This window comes from Cynocephalus volans, chromosome 2 (genome assembly GCF_027409185.1).
Source record: "Cynocephalus volans isolate mCynVol1 chromosome 2, mCynVol1.pri, whole genome shotgun sequence".
Classification (NCBI taxonomy): Eukaryota; Metazoa; Chordata; class Mammalia; order Dermoptera; family Cynocephalidae; genus Cynocephalus; species Cynocephalus volans.
In genome coordinates this window covers 217,393,518-217,411,683 of record NC_084461.1, presented here as the reverse complement: position 1 = coordinate 217,411,683, position 18,166 = coordinate 217,393,518, and the positions used below count along the sequence as shown (strand labels likewise).

General features: G+C 43.7%; 1 protein-coding gene across 4 annotated transcripts in view; it reads left to right on the top strand.

The window, feature by feature from the left end:
- The window catches only part of COBL (cordon-bleu WH2 repeat protein), a 295,923-nt gene that overhangs the window by 16,924 nt on the left and 260,833 nt on the right, over positions 1-18,166 (top strand). The gene's annotated exons all lie outside the window — the stretch shown is intronic.

Here is an 18,166-nt window from a genome sequence, read left to right as displayed (position 1 = left end):
GCTTTGAATACATGATCTGGGTAAAACTTTAAATTCTACATAAATGGAGCACAAACCATGAGGAAGGACATGCTAGATCTCCAGGGCATGCAGAGACATATGTATCTTCCTGGACCTGGAGGATGTCATGGTTTAGTTAGAAGCTAGTAAGATCAAATATAGGAAAATATTAAGTCTTTGTTTAGACAGAGTTGGGACTAATGTAGTTCTCGACTGATGAAAAACTTAGCAGGTTGCTACAGACTGAGGAACTGTAGTTCCACACTGAGAACCCTGTGTGTGCTCCAGCACCCGTCACCGGGTATGGAGTAACTGGTCTTGCAGAAAGACTTTCTGCTGGTTTGCACTTACGATGGCCTTGCTCCTGCTCTTCCTTTTATTTTGAAGATCAGATTCTTTTAAAGGAATGTCTTCTTTTTTCTTTGTGTGATCTAGAAAATGTACTAAATTTTTAAACTGCTTTATTGAGGTCTGTTTATATACAATAAACTGCACATATTTAAAGCATACAGTTAGATGAATTTTAATAAGTGTTTACTCCCTTGGAACCATCAGCGTAATTAAGATAAAGAAGTTTTCCTGTCACTACCAGTGATGTCTGGTATCCAATGGTTCTTTCACTCAGCACGATGATTTCGATATTTGCTCGTATTGTGGTGTTTCTATCCTTCATTCCTCCTTTTTGATGAGCAGTCATCCATTCATTAACTAACAATACATTCCTTTTCTTTTGGGTAAATACCTAGGAGTGGAACGGCCGAGGCACAGGGAAGGTGTATGTTTAATGTTTGGAGAAACTGCCAGCTCTTTTCCAAAGCGGTCGTCCCATTTTCCATTCCAGCAGCTGTGGATGAGAGTTACAAACTGCGGGGTCAGTCTTCGATTTTCTCCATCCTGGTTGTGCGAAGTTTACTGAATTTTAAATGTAAATTTTCATTTGGGACATCACGTACGTTTAGTAGCTTACTTCTTTAATTCCGTGAGTGGCTTACTCAAGGGGAAATGGAATCCCTTCCCCAGGGCTGCAGCCTGTGAGCCTGGGCCTGGGATACACAGGCATCCCGGAGGGTCCAGCTCCTCTTCACTGGGCCTGCAGGGGTGTAAAGGGTTGGCCTGAGCAAGCCAGGGACACTGGGAGCAGCTTCCCTTACCAGGCTCTGGAGTGTGGAGAGAGGAAGGACAGACGAAGGTCCCCTCCGCTGGACAGCACAGAGCTCTGTCTCATGCAGGCTAACAGCAGGTCTCTCCCGAGAAGCCAGGAACAGGCCAGAGGAGAGCAACTACCTGGAAACATGCAGGAATGCTGTTTGCTTCTGCAGATACAGTGTTTTATTTTCTAATACCTGGCTTAAGGAGGTGAAGGGGCTGTATGAAGAATACAACTTTGGGTAGGTAAGCCAAATTATACTTTTCCATCTTTTAATTTAGCGATTTTTAAAAATATTATTATCACTCATGTTTAAATAGTACTCATTCTGGGCCAAGCCCGTGGTGCACTCGGGAGAGTGCGGCTCTGGGAGCGCAGCGACGCTCCCGCCGCGGGTTCAGATCCTATATAGGAATGGCCGGTGCACTCACTGGCTGAGTGCCGGTCACGAAAAAGACAATAAAATAAAATAAAATAAAATAAAATAGTACTCATTCTAAATGATCAGATTCTTAAAAATTTTGTTTGGAATAGATCACTTTTCAGGGGACTTCCCCAAATCCCAGTACTAAATAGCCATTAACTTGAAGATTCAAGTAATTCCATCCAGTGGATGCCTTTAAAGGACAAAAATGGATTATGGAAAATTTCAAGTGTACATGTAAGTAGAGAACATAGCACTGGGGCCCCATGGAGCCATTGTCGAGCTTTGACAATTTTGTACATTTTGCTAATTTAGTTTTTCCTTTCACTTTTTTTTTTTTCGTTTGAGCATTTTAAGACCAAAGTTCCATGTGCTGTCAATTCATTTGTGAATACTTCCCTCCGTATTGCTAACTTGTGACAAGGACTGCTGTTCTCATGACCATCCCTTCCTCAGCCCACAGGACAGAGCTAACGATAATTCCTAATGGCATTTAATTCCTTGTCTATACTTAACATTTCCAGATTGTGTTAAAGGTGCCTTTTTACAGTTGTTATATGATTCCTAAGCTGGAACTACATGGTGGGGGACTGGCCTCCGTGGTTCCCTTTCTGGCTGCTCTGTGAACATGTCTTTGCATTTCATGTCTTTGCATCTTATGTCTGTGTCTTCTTGTCACTCAGCTCCTCTGTGCGTGTCAGGGTTTTGCAGCCTTGCATGGGGTCCCCAGTGCCTGTTTCACCTCTGTGCGCTCAGCCCCGTCCTCGCTGGGTGCACCTGTGTGTAAGGCACCTTATCTTGCTCTGTGGTCTCTGCTTCCCCGAGTGGCAGCGGTTTATCCACCCCAGCAGGGGAAGAAGCAGGGGAGGTAGTCAGGGGCAGTAGGGAGTCCTGGAAGGGTCAGCAGGGTGAACTGAATTTAAGCAGAGTAACTTGAATTTGAGCTTTGGAGAGATAACACACATCCTTTATGCATCCTTTGTCTTTATATATGTGTTATTTGGTGCTTAGCTAACTTCTGGCTTAAGACAAGATTTAAACTAAGGCTGAACATACATTGTTTTAGGACAACGACACACCTTTCCCAAGCCAGCTACCTGAATTGTAGCATTTTGAGTTTCACATAATCTCTGCTGGGCAGGACCCGGTGATCACCTGGCCTGGCCTTCTGGTTCACCTGTCCCTTCAGAACCTGAGTTCCCCAGTGATTAAAAATCAGATTTCAAACTAAGGTAAATTAGATGTGCTGATGTCACTTACTGTCCTCTGCTAACCAGTGGCACGTAATTTGCACAGATGGTGTGACTTGCCTGTTCTGTTGTCTCCATGATGGATGTATATGTCCGATGGTGCTTGTTCAAGTGCAGGTATCAGCCTTGGGCAGTCATCACCTCTCCAGCTCTGATGGAAAATGTGACCACACTAAGGTTACTGCTGCTCGACTGGAGCATTTTGCTTCCCAGCACCTTCTTATGGGGTGTCTCCATCTGTTTTCCTGTGCTGCCGTTCTCTGTAGCCATCTGTTTTCCCAAGGCCTTGGTATAGGGCCCACATGCAGAAAAGTTTATAAAAATGGAAACGGAAAATCAGGCCAAAAAAAGGCAGAGGGAGGAGAGATATTAACCATGGAAGCAAATCTGTGTGCTGCAATCGAGCATCAGTTTTGTCTTTGTGTTTCTGACTCGCTGGGCAAAGGGCAGCAGTAGTTTCTATAGTTCTCACTGTTGAAAGCAGGGCAGGCTTCAGCTCCTCCAAGCAGGCTTCAGTTCTGCTGGCACCGGAAGGTAATTGCTCGCAGTTGTTTGTCCTAGTCACTGCTGCTCACACACATTCTGTGGCTTGCTGGGAATGTTCACTTATAGGTAGCAGACATTTTTATTGCACCTACTATGTGTGGAGTATGATATTAGTGGCAGGGGATAGTCAACTGAGCAGAGTGTGGAGCCTCATTACTGTGGGCACAGAGCAGGCTGAGCCTCCGAGAGGCCAGAGCCTGGGTCTGCCTGCCGGGGAGGCTGCAGCTAGGGACTAGGAACTCCGGGTAGTGAACGAATGACCAGCTCTTTCACCCCAAGGACAGCAGGAGCAAGACATAGAGGTGTTCGACAATGAGACTTGTTCCTGGAAGGGTGAGAGAGTTGGCACTCCAGGAAGGAAGGCAGGCAGAGAGGACAGTTGGGCAGGATGAGCACTTGAAGACCCTCAGCTCTGTGCTGCCTGTCGGGAACCACACCCGTAGGTGGAGGAGCCATGGAGGACCATCAGCCATTGTTTTAGGAAACTGGTTCTGCAGAGGGGCAGGGCTAGAGCTGGGAGATAGATGGGTCAAGCCATTGTAAGAAAGGAGGTTCTGAGCCTCCTCAGGACTGAGACTGTGGGTTGGACACCGAAAGAGGAGGGGATTTAAGACACGTGTCAGTGATGGAATAGATAGGACTGGTGACAAGTTGCAGGTGCAGAATGAGAGGAGAAAAGGTGGCTTTGGGGTTCAGATGGTGCAGCTTGGTCAATACAGAAGACAGTAAAAACATTTGAAGGGTATTCTGCACATAGCCTTTGCAGGCTCTGTGACTGCATCGTCCAAAATGTCCTGTGAGGAGGACAGGACAGGTCCTATCAGCCTCGTTTGACATGTGCTGCTCAGAGTGATTCAGAGTGTTGTTTAAAGTCTTACAGCCAGAAGTGGCAGAAGCCAGCTTCAGACCCAGAGCTGCTGGCTCCCCAATCCCCTGGGTGGTTGGCAAAGCAATATCTGGAATCTGGAGCAAAAGAGTGGCTTTCACGGTGGATGAGGGTTAATGAAGGGGCTGATGAGGGGCAGCCAGCCTGGCGTGCTCAAACATGGGCCTTGGCACACTGGCAGGAGGACCAGATTTAGAACAGGCTTTGGACTTCATAAAGGTGGAGCGGGAACTAACTAAGTGCCTGCTAATACCACGGCAGGAAATGCTTCTCTACTGTGACTACCTCATTCGTTTTTAGACCAGCCCAGCTGATAGGTCTCACCACCCCACTTTCCTAAGGACAGTGGCATGGGTGGATTAAGAATTTTTCCAGGGTCTAAGGTTGACAGATAAAATACAGGATGCCTAGTTAAATGTGAATTTCAAATAAACAACATTTTATTTTTTAGTAGAAGTACGTCCCAAATATTTGTTTATCTGAAGTTCACATTTAACTGGGCATTTTGTATTTTTATTTAGCATCCTGCCAGGGTGTCTTAGTCAGTTCAGACTGCTATAACAAGAATACCAGAAACTGGGTGGCTTAAACCACGGAATTTTATTCTCTCACAGCTCTGGAGGCTGTGAAGTCAGAGATCAAGGTGTCAGCATGGTTGGTTCCTGGCTTGCAGACGGCCACCTTCTCCCTGTGTACTCACAGTGGGGGGTTGGGAGAGAGAGAGGAAACAAGCTCTCTTGTGTCTCTACTTTTAAGGGCCCTAATGCAATTCATTAGGCTCCACACTCATGAGCTAAACACCTCCCAAAGGTCCCACTGCTTAATACCATCACCTTGGAGGTTAGGTTTCAATATATGAATTTTATGGAGACACAAACATTTAGTCCCATAGCAGAGGGTCACAGAACCAAGATCACAAACTGTAAAACCTAACTGGCTGTTTTTCTGATGGAACGTGCTGCTGGTGCTCCTGTTTGAGGATCACAGCCACAAAGGTGAGCAATTACCCAGGGGGAGTTTGAAGAGGGATAGAGGGGGTGCAGGTGGACTCAAGGAGGCAGAAAACTCAGGCTGCAGAAGACTGAAAAGGAGGGAAGGAACATCAAAGGAGCTATGCCTGATGGTGTCAACATCAGCAAGCACAGAGTCACTCTGGATTGTTTGGGACAGTCTGGGTATGCCTAGAAAACATGATTTCATTCCCCTCTGTCCAAATTTTATGCCTTTTATTTTATTTTCATCTTCTTATTGCACAATGTAGACTTCCAGTCAGAGACTGAATAGGAGCAGTGAGGGTGTACATCCTTGTCTTGTTCCTGATCTTAGGGTGAAAACATTTAGTCTTTCACCATTAAGTATGATATTAGCTGTAGATTTTTTGTAGATGTCTTTTATCAGACTGAGAAAATTCTCCTCTGTTCCTAATTTGCTGAAAGTTGGTAATTTTGAATTATGTCAAATGCTTTTCTTTGCTTCGATTGATATGCTCATGTGGTTTTTCTTCTTTAGACTGTCGATATAGTGAATTACATTAATCAGTTTCAAATATTGAACCAGCCTTGCATTCCTGAGGTTAAACCCACTACCAAGTATGATGCATTATTCTTTTTATATATTACCATATTCTGTTTGTTAATTATTTTGAGGATTTTGTATCTGTGTTCATGATATTGAACACATACAAAATATTGGTATGATAGTTACAAGGATATTGGGATACACAGACACAGGGATATTGGTATGTAGTATTCTTATGATCTATTTATCTGGTTTGGGCATCAGGGTAATATTTGCCTCATATAATGATTTGGGAAGCATTCCCTCCTCTTCTGTTTTCTGGAAGAGATTGTATAGAATTCATGTTTTTTGTTTGTTTGTTTTTTAACTTAAATGTTGAATAGAATTTGCCAGTGAAACCACATGGGCCTGAAGATTCCTTTTTCATCATGTTCTTAACTACCAACTCGTAATTTTTAAATAGATATCTATTCAAACAGGTTATCTATTTCATTTACAGTGAGTTACTGCAGTTTGTGATTTTTGAGAAGTTGGTCCACTTCATGTAAGTTGTTGAATTTATGTGCATCATGGTATTCATGGCATTCCTTATTATTCTTTTAATGTCTGTGGTCTCTGTAGTGTTATTTTCTTTTTCATTCTTCATATTAGTAATTGGTATCTTCTGTCTTCTTGGTCACTCTTGTTATAAGTTTATCAATTTTATTGATCTTTATAAAAAATAACTTTTGTTGTCTTTTTTTATTGCTTTTTTGTTTTCTGTTTCATTGCTTTCTACTCTTACCTTTATTATTGCCTGTCTTTTTCCAAATTTAGGTTTGTTTTGCTCTACTTTTTCACATTTTATTGAGGTGGAGGTTTAAATTATTGATTTGAGAGCTTTCTTTTTTGGTGCTGTGCATTTCCTTCTAAGCACTTCTTTAATGTCATCCCAAAAATCTTGACATTTTAAAAATTAATGTGCAAGTCCTTCAGAGTTCCCTTTCTTTCATGGATTATGTAGAAGTATATTATTTAATATCCAAGTGCTTATAGATTTTATGGTTATTTTTGTTATTGATTTCTAGTCTAATTCCAATGTGGTTAGAGAACATACTTTGCATGCTTTCAATTCTTTTAATACTTGGTAAGGTTTGTTTTATGACCTAGGAGATGGCCTATCTGGGTGAATGTTCTATGCACAGTCGAAAACAATGTGTTTTCTCATACAGGTGGGTAGGGTTCTAGAAATGTCAATTAGGTAATGGTGGTAGATGATGATGTTCAGTTCTCCAGATCCTTTTTAATTTTCTGTGTACTAGTTATATTGATTACCAAGGTAACAGTGTTGTCTCAAGAGCTGATTGTGGGTTTGTTTATTTCATTCAGTTTTGTCAGTTTTTGTTTCATGTATTTCAGAACTTCATTGTTAGGTGCACTGAAGTTAAGGATTTTTATGTCTTGGTGAGTTGATCCTTTTATTATTATGTAATACCCCTCTTTATCCCTGGTAATTTTCTTTGACTTTTCTGGTATTTCTACTTTGACATTAATATACTCTCAGCTTTCTTTTAATAAATATTTGCATGGTATATTTTTCCCATCACTTTACTTTTAATTACCTATATCATTATATTTAAATTGAGTTTGTTGAAGAGAGCATGTAGTTAAATAATCTCAGTCTTTTAGTTGCAGTGTTTAGACCATTTACGTTAAATCATTATATTAAACCATTATATTATGTTAAATTATTTACATAAATGAAGGATATTGGTTAATAGTTTCTGATGATATTTTTGGATTTAAATCAACCATTCAATTATTTGTTTTTTCTTTGTTTCCTGTTTTGCATTCCTGTTTCTCTTTTTCTGTCTTTCTCTGAGTTATTTGAAATTTTTTAGTATCTCATTTTACTTTAATGTGTTTTTTCATATATCCCTTTGTTTATTTTTATGGTTTTTCTAGGGATTAAAATATAAAAACTTTTCAGTCTTTTTAGAGTCAATATTGTATCATTCATGTGGAATATAACTTACTGTTGTATAGGTTTCCTCCATGGTTATGTGCTAGTTACATCTACATTTCAAAGAGCTTAGGAAGGTAAGAGTAGTCTACGGGCCATTTTCATTTCAATTTACCATTCCTCTTCTCCCTTTTCTTCCAGGTTTTCTTCCCACATCATTTCCATTCTATCTGAATAATTTACTTTAGCAGTTTTTTAGAAGAGTCCTGTTGGTCTTGAGTGGTCTTTGTCTGGCTTCATTTGAGAATTCCCTTGTTTCTCCTTCATTCCTGCAGGATCTAGAAATCCACTGGACATAGAAATCTGGGTTTACACTTCTTTTAGTATTTTCAACATCTTTTTACTTCCTTCCAGCCACTGTAGTTTCTGTAGTCATTCAGATCATTTCCATATAAGAAATGTGTTTTTCCTCTAGTTGCTCTCAAGATTTTTTTCTTTTATTTTAGTTTGTAGCACTTTAATTATGATGTCCCAGAATGGCGAGTTTTTCTTTGTGTTCATCCTGGATGGGGTTTGCTGAACTTCTTGAATCTGTAGGTTTACGTCTTTTGTCAAATTTAGGAAGTTTTCTGCCATTAATTCTTAAATATTTTTTGCATGCTGCAGCTCTTTGTCCTTTCCCTCTGCGACCAGGTTGACATGAATATTAGACCTCTTGGTGTTGCCCTGTAGCTCCCTGAGTCTGTTCGTGCTTGTCAGTCATTTCTTTCCATGTTGGTCACCCTGGAGAATTTCCATTGACATGTTTTCAAGTTCAGTGAGTCTGCTATTGAGCCCACCCCATGAGTATTTTATTTCATTTCTTGTATTTTCAAATTTAAGATTTCCTTTTGGTTCTTCTTTGCTGAGAGTGTCAGTGTTTTCATCCTTTTTAAGACAGCTTGTTCTTACTTCCTGGAATGTTTTTGTAACAGTTCCTTTAAAGTCTCTGTCAGACAATACCAAGGTATGGGTCATCTTGTCATGGCTTATGTTGTTTGCCTTTTCCCATGTGAGTTGAAATTTTCCTGATTCTTCATATGATGAGTAAATTTGGATTGTTTCCTAGACATTTTGAATATTATATTTTGATACTCTGGCTCTTATTTAAATCTTAAGGAGAATGTTGATATTTTTGGTTTTATCAAGCTATTGACCCATTTGAGTTCATGCCTAAATTTCTGAAGCTTTCTGTAGTTGTCATTTCAATGGTAGTTCTGTTTGAAAAACCTTTACAGTGCTACTTATGTCTTTCTCATGGATGGTAGTCCATCTCATGATTCAGTTCTGAAAGCCTATGTTAGTAAGCTGCTATGGGTCAGGTCTACACCTGCCCTGTGCAGTTCGATGGTGTACCCAGGAGTTCATAAATGACTCTATGGGGCTGTTTTCCCAAGCTCCTTCCTCTCCACAGTTTCTCTGGTGCCCTCTACTTCCCTGAACCTCCCCTTCTGTGCTACAGCCAGAAAACTGAGGCTTTATTTACCCTGCTTTGCTGTGCATGTCCTGTGACCGTGCCCACTTCTGGACGAAACAGCAGAACAGAGACAGGAAAAAGGCGATGAGGGTTTCCTCCACCCAGTCAGGACCACAGCTCCTTTTCTTGAAGAGGAGAGTTTCTTCCCTCAGAGTCTTCAACTCCTACGGGTCCCTGTGCTGCCACTGTGGCTGTCCCCATCTGCCACCATAGGATTGTGTCAGCACTGGGGCTCATGAGAGCAGAGAGACAAACATGGTGAAGAATCCCTCATGCTCACTGAGCATTAGCAGATGCCTGTCCTTCTCTTTGAGCAGCACTAGAGGGTTTCCCCCGGAGCTGGCTCTGTCTGAGCCACTGTCTACCTCCAGGTTTCAGGCTGCACTGACTCCAGGGCTGAGAAAGCAACGCTCCACTTCGCACTGGTTTGGTGGTGCTTTGAATCTGGTCTTTATTCCTGATTTGCCTACTCCTGTCTGCTTCTCAGAGCCCTCAGACAGCTGCCCCATGCACTCCAGCCAGAGTATATGATTGCACTGAGTGGGAGAGACAGGGCAGAGGTGTTTATTCCATCCAAACCATTTTTCTTTTTCTTTTAAAATTCATGTGCCTCATATAGCCAGACAATGGAATATTATTTAGTGTTAAAAATAAATGTGCTATTAAGCCATTGAAAGACATAGAGGAATCTTAAATGCACATTGCTAAGTGAAAGAAGCCAATCTGAAAAGGCTACATGCTGTATGTTTCCAACTCTGTGACGTTCTGGAAGAGGCAAAACTGTGGAGACAGTAGAAACAGCGGTGGCTGCCAGGGGTTAGAGGGGAAGAGGTAGGAATAGGCAGAGCACAGAGGATTTTTAGGGAAGTGAAACTACTCTGTGTGGTACTACAGTAGTGGATACACGTCATTATACCGTTGTTCAGACCCATAGAACATACAGAACCAAGAGTGGACCCTAAAGTGAATTATGAACCTTGGGTGATAATTATGTGTCAGTGTAGTTTCATACACTGTAACAAATGCACCTCTGTGGTGGGGAGTGTTGATTGTGGAGGAAGCTGTACCTGTGTGGGTTGTGTGGGGGCAGAGAGTATATGGGAACTCTCTGTACCTCCCTCTCAATTTTGCTGTGAACCTGAAACTATTTAAAATAAAAAGTCTATTTTTTTTTTTTTTAAATGCATGTACCACAGATCTTGTATTAAAATAATTGTAGGGCCTGGTAAATATAGTTGAAAATTTTTAGGTGATTTATTTAAAAGCAGAGAGGAAATAAAATTATCCAAGTGTAGTGCACTTTGGAAGGACATGCAGTCGGTACCACCCAGTTCCTTTTCTCTTTAGCAGTTAAGGCATGGCTCTGAATTAGCTTCTTCCATAATTTTCTGGGCCACATCCCCTATGAGAATTATCAGGGATTAAATAGATAATTTTAAAGATGCTCAAACTTCATGACGAATTTAAAATGTGTACAGTGCCTTTTACATAAATTTTTCGTGTGGCCTCTCAATAAATCAGTGGGTTTTTTAAAAGCTGTGCTGGGCTGGTACACAGGGCGGGGCCTGATGGTAATTTGAGAATGACAACAGCTGTACCGTTCCTCACAGGACCACAAGTGTCTTGGGAGAATGGCATTTCTCAGCCGCGCCGTCTGCCCGCGTGGGGCTGCGCCTGGTCACAGTGTGCACGTAAGAAGTGTGCTCAGAGTGTTCGGTAGCTGTGCTGTTTCTGTAATTGCCAGTTATCTCCAAATTGAAATCATATAGAAAGACAGACATTGCATATTGAGGGATTTTTTTTCCTAATCTCTAAATTACAGCTATCGTTTTCATATTGTTATTTTTGTTGATATTTTTGCTTTGGGAAGAATGACTTGTGAAGGAGGCTGGTCTGTAATCCACTGACTTTAGAAGCCGGAGTCCTGGACCTGTCTAAATAGAGTGCCGTGGTCTCCTGGGGTGGGTGGGAGAAGGGACCGGAGTGGCCGTACGTGGGAGAGCCCTGGGCGTTGGCTGTGTGCTATGACTGTACACTTCCCCTCCCGCCCGCGTCTCAATTCAGCTAATCTCCGGATCAGATTTACCGTGTTTGGTGTGCATGTGTGTGGGAGTCTCTGTGAATGTGATGCTTCTAAATTTATTTATCATTTGATACGGGTATTTACGTTTTAGTATTTGCAGCACTGGCACTCAAGGTCAGCTGCTATGTTTTCAGTGCAGAGATATGATTATAATTGAGGTGTCCTCAGGGACCAGCTACTTATCCAGTGTGTCTCTCTGTTGCATCTCATGTAGGCACACAGAAAAGATCGGTAAATAACACACAACTGATCCTGCCCCATGATGTTGACAGATGCATCCTCTCTCACATCCTGCATTCTTCAGAGGCAGCTTTGGAATATTGTTGGGTGTTTGGAACGTATTTTTGAGAGTCTGGGCTACAGGGGAGATGATCTGTCTACCCATCTGCTATCACTTATGGAATGCTCTTACCTGTCAGGCCCTGGGCTCCCTGCTTTTATAATGTGTTATCGTTCTGAATTCGTGCAGCAACCCTGGAGGCTGGTGTTACCACGTCCATGTGACAGCACAGAAACTCCAGTGGAGGAAAAAGGCCCCAGCCTTGCATCTGTCCAGCTGTCTGTCCATTCCTCAGTCGTTTCTCCCTGCACCCCTACTGATATTGTTAGTAGTTCCATACAGGTAGGTCACTGAGGTGAATTAGCCAGTGCCATAGAATCTTCTGTTTTATATTTTTAATGAAGGACAACTGGCTCACAGGGAAAAAAAAAAAAAAAAGCCCAAGAGTGAAGTGATAATAATAGCTAGTACTATTATTATTTTATCCAGAGAGAAAAATGAAAAGAAAAATTTTTTCACTCATTATATTTCTAAAATAAAAAGTATTAACCATAACCCATATTTGCAGAAAACAAACAAACAAACAAAAAACACATTTCAAATAGTTTCCCAAACTCTTCTTAGGTATTCGTGGCTTATACATCATAAATAACAAATTAAAGATTCAGCTCCGTTTGGAAAGTGAATTCTGTGTTCAGTTGGTGGGGAGAGGGCCAGGAAGGGGAAACAAGGAAAGAGGGTCGGGCTGTGGAAGGCAGGAGGAAGGGGAAAGATCCAGAGCCAGAGGCAGAGTAAGACAGACAGACAAGTCTGAGGGCCATGAGCTGACAGAAATGAGGTGAGGAGAAGTGAGGGCACTGGTGCTTGTGTGTGGGCCGAAGGGGCAGACAGAACTTACCCCTGTAGTCATTGCATGGATCAACAGTCCTGGCTCCATATTTTACTTATTTATTTTTTAACGTTTTATTTGAGAACGATGTCAAATTTGCAGAAAGTTTGCAAGATTAATACAAAGAACTCCCATATATTCTTCATCCAGATGCCCTGGTTGTCAACATGCACATTTGCGCCATCTCTCTCCCCCTTTCCATGCACGTGTTTACATTCACACGTGCACGCGCGTGCATGCTCGCACACATGCATTTCTCTCCCAGGGCAAGGTGCACGTGTACGGGCGCTCACGCCCGGCCTCCCACTCAAGCATCACTGCTTCACCCGCCTGTCTGCTCCTACTCTCCATCCCTGATGTGGAGACCTGGCTCCGAGTATCCTCAACATGTTTGCTTTTTTCTCAGTCTCCTGTATGCCACCAGCCCTCAGTCTGGCCATCCGCCTCCTCAGCCACCTGCATCAATACTTTTTAAAGAAAAGAATAGGAAAGCCACGAAGGGAAGAGGAGCTTTTTTTTTTTTTTTTTTTGGCAGCTGGCCAGTATAGAGACCTGAACCCTTGACCTTGGTTTTATCAAAGAATAGCTTTTAAAGAAAGGCTTATTTCCCCACTGAAACATTGCAGATTACACCCATAAAGGAAGATTCCAGAGATTTCAGAAATTTACTTTGAGGCTTTCGAGTTTTTAGTAGGTAGAAAAATTTACATTGACATAAGTATTCTATTTCCATAATTTAAAAAAATGAAAACAACTTTGTTGAGATGTAATTCACATATCATATGAATCATCCATTTATTTCCAAGAATTTTTAAGGTACAAAAAGCATTAAAATAATTTCAGGATAGAGGCATGTCATTATGAGAGCAGTTACTTGTCCACAGTCCTCTGTCATTAGTATCCTTAAGGGGTGGAAAGTCTAATAAGCCCTTCTCATGGGGATTGCACTAGTGACATCCTGCAGGGAGATCAGTGTGGGGCCGACCATGTGAGGCTGCTGGCTGGGCAGATGACCATGCACGTGGCTGACACAGGCCTGGAGTTGAGGCACAGTGCTGTGGGGAGCTGCCATAGGGCACTTAGCTGTGTGATTGATCCACAGTCTGTAAGAGCAGAACTAGCACCTTTGAGTCAGGCCAACGTTGAGTGGATCCCAGAGTGTGTGTGGCCATCATGCAGAAAAGGCCTGGTCCCTGGGCCATGACCATGGGCATCACCATCCTGACCATGGAAAAATGCTCGGCCTGTGGTCTAGCCCCCGGGGCTGGCTTTGCAGAGGTTGGGGCTAGGGCCCTGCTGGAGCCAGGATGATGGCAGGAGGAGCTGTGGCATCGTCTGCCTCAGGCTGTAAGCATCTAGGCATGATCAGTGCTCCCATATGGATTGCTGGCTTCGGTGTCCTCTGCTGCATGTGACAACTCTTACCTGTACAAGTCTAACTCTTACTTAGGAGCCTCACAGGACTTCTTGCCCCTGTGAGCTGAAGGCCACACTCTTTCTGGGGCTCAGGAACCCTTCCCATGTGGCCCCAGGCATCTGCAAGTGCCTAGCTTGCACTGGCATCCTGCCCTCCTGCTCCTTCCAGCTGACAGAGTGTGCCCTGGGTTTCCTTCCCTTTTCTGGGGTGTCTTCCTTCCTGCTCACCTGCTCCCTCTGCAAGGCCCTGTTCACACCTCCTCTCCTCTATTCCCCCTGTGGTGGTCACTGCAGGGAGTGGCTGGCATCTCCTGGCCCTTCACCCCTCCACCTCCGTGGCGCAGTCCCGGCATTCTGGAGACTCTCATTAAAGCTTGTTGCAGGTTCCAAGGAATGAATGAGAAAGGCTGGTGCTGGTAAGACAGGGAGAAAGATCCTAAAAAGCAAAAAAGCCCAGACTGGATAGGACCCGAGGGGCAGGCAGGTGCCTCTACTTGTGGCCACCTGCGTGACATTACTGGGTGTGGGCCATCCTGCCCCCAGGAGCTGCCACGTGGTGACACCTTTTCCAGAAGTTTGGATCCTACTTCCCTTTCCTAGAAGGAGCCACAGGGCAGGGGGTTCCCGGGAAGCCTCAGCAGGACAGACTGGCTCAGCTTTTGGTGCTGCTGCCCTTTGCTACTGGGAGAGTGTCTAGACTCTCTGTTCCTGTTACTTTTAATGGAATAAGGGAACATCTTATCACAGGCTGGAAATGTAATTATGTGTGACTGCTGGTCATCTTGCCCAGATCTGCAAGCACTAGTTAAAATGCTTTCCTTAGGATTCCTGTTTCATTGTAATCCAAAGGAGATGCGTGGCTTAGGAGCGTAAGTGCACATCTTCATTTACAAGCTCTGTGATGCTGCTTGATGCTTGTTTCTGCAAACAGCTCCTGCTGCAGTGTTTTTGGCACTAGCATTTATTTGGAGAAGCCAAAGGGTGTTCTGTAGGAAAATGGATGAGGCTTATTGCCATCAAAGAGTAAATAAAAAGAAGAGAAAGCCTTCTTTATTGAAACAGACAAACGCACAAAACCCTAGCTGAGCAGAGTAGAGGAAAAGAAAGCAGAAAGGGGAGAGAGGGTCTGCAATGCAGAGTCAGGCTTCGGAAATGTTCGCATCTGAAAAGTGGAGGCCATTGATTAGTTTTCATTTTCCACTGTGGGCTCAGAGTTGGAACTGCCAACCTTCTGGCTGATTCTCTGTTTTCACCTTTGTAGGGACTGGTCGGTGGGGGACTGCATGAGGAGGTCCCAGAGCTTGGGTCTGGTGTCGGTGTCCTGTGGCTGGCTGGGGCACCTCAATGGGGCCCTGAACTCTCCATGCTGCCTCAGGCTCCAAGTGGCCTCACACCCCTGATTTTCAGAAGTTTCCCAAGTGACTCTAATGGGCAGCTGGTGGTTGAGCATGTCTATTTCTGGGTCATGGTATCTCCCACCTCCTCTTCACCCACCTGGTGGGCACACTTGGTTCTGTGTTTTGTTGGGTGTTTCCTGCATAAAGCAGCTTCTCCTCCCTGTCTTCTGAGGCAGCCCCTTGCCTTGGAGGAGTCTTTCCCTTCCTCTCCCTCCCACAGATCTATTGTGCAAAAGGGCTGAGTTGGATGATGACTGGGCTGCGGGGCCAGGAGGAGAGCAGCCAGCCATGAAAAAAAAAGGTCCTACTTGGAGAAGGGGAATTCTGAACCTGGACACTGAGAATGTTTACTGGTAAAAAGGTGAAAAAACAAGAGGTCTGATGGGATTTGTGCCTCAAAATTCAGATACGAGGTTAGCCCTGTTCTTGCACCCCCTGACGTCCCTGGGAGCTGGCTCTGGAAGCAGGGCAGACACGGGCCCCAGTGGAGGCAGCCCTCAGCTCCTGTCCCATCCAGCCCTGCGCTGGCCTCTTACTGTTGCTGTTGCATCCCCTCCACCTGTCCCGGGCCCTCTCCCCTTCTCTGCTGCACTGCCCATACCCCTTCTCACTGCTTTGTCCATCGGGATGCTGGGGAGTTCAGGCAGTGGGGAGTTTAAGTGCACAGCCAGATGTTTTTATTCTATTTGTTAATAGTGTTTCCCACTTCAGGCAAAACCATGTACCTAAAAAATGCAGACCTAAATATCAAGTCCAATCATATGTATCAGAGAAGAATTCTTTTTACTAAAAGTATCTCAGAAGTTCCTGGAAATACTGATCTTCTGTCTTGTATTTTAAAACATGACTGGTTTACAAAAAATAGAACCTGTACTCATGTTTTCTAGGGTAAGTCTGTTGTATGAGTCACAGCGTCCCTGAACTGGGAGTACCTATGTGAAAGTCATTGGGTTTGTAAACAAAAGTCCACTTCTGTGCAAATATGAAAGAACGTATGGAGCCTGTGCGCGGACTGTGCTTGGTGACGGGCCCAGCGGTATTTCAACTGGGCTTTTCAGATCGAGCTTTCCGGAGTACAGTCACTGCATATATGAGGGTACCTCAAAAAGTTCACGGAAAAATTGAACTCAAAGATAATACTAATTCTTCCCATGAACTTTTTGAAGACCCCTCGAATGTAAAAATTGTCTTCTGTGCCCAGCACCAGCTGTCCACCCTGTGTGCTGTTTCTTTCCTCTTGCACAGATACATAGTGCTCTTGACTTGGCTGGTTTGTTTGAAAGCAGAAGACTAAAAAGTGGAATAAAGTCAGGAGCCCATTGTGAAAAAGTAGCACACAGGTCAGGAGTGACCATGGGCAGGAAGGACATGCCTGAGGGTCTTGCAGTGGTGTTGACATTTGGACGTGGGAATGAGCAGGGACAGAGAGGGTGCTGTGAGGTGTGTCGAGGATGAAAAGAGTTAAGGTGAGGCTGGTGTGCATGTGAGGGGGGAAGAGAGGGAGGGAGGCGACCCATGGTTGTACACAGGGGCAGGTGCAGGTCCTCGCTGGGGAAGGGGTGCCGCACCCCAGCAGGAGGCATGGGCTTGGAGTCTGTGATGGAGATGGTGTTCAGGCAATGACAGGGGACATCAGGAGAGGGCTACCGATAAGGGAGGAGAGTCAAGATCGAAAGACTCAGGAAGACGAATTGGTGTGTGGGGGGGGGGAGATTGCCATAGATGGAGTTGGTGTCACAGAGAAAAGAGGACTGGGTACATGAACTGGAATGGTTCAGGGACACTTTTAAAAATAAATACCTAAAGTAGGTTTTATGAGGTGGTGGAATTCCAAAACCACTGAAGAGTGTAAGTATTTTGGGAATTGTATTTGATTACTAAACTATTTAGGCAAGTTAACTATTTTCAAATAGGTAAAATTAGTTTGTCTCTCTGGTGAAACTTAGTTTTAGACTCTTGATTTTAAATGTCAGATAGAACCAGCCTCTATAAATATGCTGCAGACGGAGCTGCGTGGCCACTCGCAGGCAGGCGCTGACCCTTGGGGGTGGTTTTCGGTCTACACGCAGAAGCTAGCGTGGGAGGACGAGTCGGCCTATGTCCCGTGATGCCTGAGGATGACGATATTTTTCTCAGGTATGTCGCTGTAGATATGGGTTTCTTTTTTAGTAAATGGGGAACTTTAGATAATGATGCCTGCTGTATACAAACGCCTTTGTAAGAAGCTGGAATATACGTTAAAAATTCACAAAGTATACCGCTTTGTATTTTGAGGTGACTTTTCAGTGGCTTGTTCGACTTTTATTCCTAAAAAGTGAAGGTTGCTGTTATTGTCCTTGTTGTCTGTGTGACACAGATGAGAGCTCAGACAAAGGAGGACCATGGTAACATTAAGTCGTGTGGTGTCCCCCTGTCTACCTTCAAACAGTGGCAGAATCGTGACCCTAGTGTTAATGAATGACATGTCCAAGCCACTGGCCTGCCTTGGGCTTCCGTTCAGACACATGGAGACTCTTTAAGTGCAGGCTTTGGTGGGAAATCATGAGGGGAGTGTGACTGGAGTGGGTACCGCGGGCCCTGTTGATCTGGAATGGAACTAGAATGGATCTGGAACTTGGCGATCCTGAGATTTGTGTCTTTCCTGAGTGTGTTTATTTTCAGCAATCTGAATTTTCCCCTTTAAAGTTCTAAATTTAAATGACTTTTTTTTTTTTTTTTTTTTGCACAGTGGAGTGTTAAAGAGGCAAAAATATTTCTAATTCCTTTAATTTTAAATATTTTGTAGTTCTGGCTTCTCTGGAGTGAGAGTAATGGAATTGTTGAAGATGAGGAGGCAGCCTTAGAGTCGGGCTGCCTGGGACTAAACATATTC